Raw genomic sequence first — 2,979 nt, 5'->3', positions numbered from 1 at the left:
AACTAAAACTAAAAAAATAAAAAAAAACAAAAAAATAAAAAACAAGAATATTTTATAACAAAAATTAACAAAAAAATATTTTTTTTTTTAAATTTTAGTACAACTTTATACAGTACTACGTCAAGAAACGAGCGAAATTTTAAATGAATAGCTAAAAATCAAATGCGTTAGCTCAAACCCACTTTTTCATGCATTACACATACATGCATAGAGATCCTTGCTAACAAGGAATCACAACTCGAAATTAGATAATTTCAAAATACGTTCCATTGCAAGCTTACGTACACGAAATTGCGTTTACAAATTTCAATACGAAAAATATGAGCTAATAATGTAATGCTAAATACACAATATTCATATTTTTTATCTTTTTTGAAAATTCATATTCATACATCGTAATCATTTTAGACACTTCCGTACCTCTTATGCGCACCAAAAACAAAACACCGTCGAAAAGTTCTGCCAAATTGGTAGACTGTCAGACTGTGACAATCACTGCCAAACCGCACTGCTTAGCTAATTTGCCGAACACAGTGCTCAATTCGGTTGTTGTGCACACGTAAGTATGTATGCGTGTGTGTTGTTGTGAGCGCGTACAGCTGCGTGTCGTGTGATTTAAGTACTATCGTCCGTGCGTGGCCGCCACAAAACAATCAGAACTCACTTATATTAAAATAGCACAGAAACAACAACTTATTAGTATTTAGTGGTATTATTCCCGAAACTGAAATCGGCCGTCGTTTACGGCCGCCAAGAAGACACTGATACCGTGTTCTATGCCAGCAGGTGTATAAATAAACAAATTTAGACACAGCGCAGCGTCACACAGTTGAACGCAGTCAGGCGTGCCACAAACACACACACACATGCGAGCTTATTTGCAAGCGCATAAGCAAAGCTGAATGGTCCACCATTATTGTCGCAGCACACACACACGCACTCGCATTCGCCTTTGTCTACGCTTTTCGCTCGCATCTTCGCCTCCGAAGCCGAGCGGCTCGCCGCTGTTGGGACGCCAACAATTTAAGGACAATACCAACATTCATCTATGCAGGTGTGTATATGTATGAGTGCGTATGCTGATTGCTTTAATCATCGCTAAGCTTCAAATCGAACATGTTCGATGCCGGCTCTGCAGTTGTCTGTGTCGCTGTGATCTTGCATTATTTCATTCGCCGAACGTGTGCAATTATGTCTCGCTCTTTTGCTTTTGTCATTTGTCTAAGTTTTGTATTCTCAGTTTTGCAAAGCGCATTCAAAGCGCTAAAGTAACACGAAAATAACAGAGTACAGTAAAATGGTCAAGGTGGCCGTAACGTAATGGGGTAACGCAGATATTTTCCACAAACTATTGCATTTGTTGGTTTGCAAAGAAGGTGGCTTTGTTTGACAGCTAGTTAAACTCATCGTGCGGCGCCGCTGTAGCCACGACTTTTGCGAATCCAGCTACAACCAAAAACACAAATACAGAATGCAAATTTGAAACGAAGATTCAACTTAAGAAACTACTAACTAATTTGTTGTGAATCATAAAAAATTTGCGTGCACACAATTTTGTGAACTATGCTGAAATGGAAGAAGTTACATAGAAACACATGAAATTACTTTCAGTTACGCAGTATTTATAATATTGTGGGGGAGTTTCATTATTCGGCCAACATAAGATAATCACAAAAACCGCCCCACCACATCCACATGCGACACTACTCTTCTTCTATTCTAAAAAGCTGATAGCGCCTGAACTTTTGATTCCTTAAGGGAGGAGCCTGCTTTAGAAGCTTCAAAAAATCGTTTTTTTTTTGCTTAAAACTCTTTAAAAATAATCTAGGAACATGTCCCCAAAGTTATAGAGGAGAATTTGGAATATTTTCGAAGCTAGAAAGGAAATAGTGACCGAGCGTCTAGCAGATACATTAGCGCCTGGGCAAAAAGCGAAAACTTTGACGTGCGATTTCTCGGTTTTGCATTTTTACGATTTTCCTTAAATGGTGGGCAGGATAGATAGTCGCATGGCATTGGGGCAAGGTTTATTAGTCATTAAATTATCTTCAATTTAATTTAAAAAAAAAAATAAGAAAAGTCAACTTTGAACATATTTTTAAACAATATAAAGTAAAATATTTTTGGTCAAAAACCACTTTTTTAATTTTTAAAAAATTTATTAAATTCTACACTTTTTTTGAAATTTTTTTAGTTTAACTAGAAGATAAATTATTAAGAAATATAAATCTTTTTGAAATGTTTGCTTCCGATAGAAACTGCGACCTGCATCCTGCTCGCCGTACGACAAATGCTTTCCAAGGGCAGAATATAAATGATGTCGTATCCAACAAATTTGTGGATAAATAATCAATTATTTGTTTCCCTCTAAAAAAAAAGCCTCAAAAATCTCCATTTTTTTAAGCCTCTAAAGCAGGCTCCTCCCTTAAGGAGGTCCAATTATTTATTATGGCTTAGCATTACTTTTAAATAGCCCTCAATTTTGCAGATTACCTTTTCATTGCCATTCAATGTGAGATTTAAGAACAGAAATAAATCAGAACTAAGCAATACTGCGGATGCGGAAACAATTTAACCTTCAATAGTTCCCATAATGTTCTATATACTTCTTGTTGAAAGCAGATTTTCTCACCGTATGTAACCGACTATTTTCTTCTCTATAGGAATATCGTCATTACTTAATTTTCTTAGCCAAAGAATAATATAAAGGGTGACCCATTCATTTCGAGGTTTCCTGCTTTTTGAAAAAAAAAAAAAACACAGAAACTTCTAATTTAAAGCATAATATTTATTATCATTCGAAAGAAAAGTTCTTTTGATTTTTATTTTTAATATTATCTCTTACAAATGTTGGCCGCGACTATGTTCGAGCGAATGGCGAATACACGCGTGATATTTTGCCCCAAGGCCTGAATCGTAGCCAGATTATCCACATATACTTGCATAGATTGACCTTACATATCCCCACAGGAAAAAGTC

General features: G+C 35.9%; 1 protein-coding gene across 1 annotated transcript in view; it reads right to left on the bottom strand.

Moving 5' to 3' along the window:
- Nucleotides 1–750, bottom strand: part of LOC108967666 (elongation of very long chain fatty acids protein 7) — a 24,674-nt gene extending 23,924 nt beyond the window's left edge. Inside the window, exon 1 of the mRNA XM_018931238.1 lies at nt 421–750. The gene's annotated coding sequence lies outside the window, so the exon portion shown is untranslated. The remainder of the gene's footprint in view (nt 1–420) is intronic.
- Between the last annotated feature and the right edge of the window lie 2,229 nt (nt 751–2,979).

Source organism: Bactrocera latifrons, unplaced genomic scaffold (assembly GCF_001853355.1).
Source record: "Bactrocera latifrons isolate USDA-ARS-PBARC rearing strain unplaced genomic scaffold, ASM185335v1 scaffold_194, whole genome shotgun sequence".
In the NCBI taxonomy this organism is placed as follows: Eukaryota; Metazoa; Arthropoda; class Insecta; order Diptera; family Tephritidae; genus Bactrocera; species Bactrocera latifrons.
This window is presented reverse-complemented; position numbering and strand designations above follow the sequence as displayed.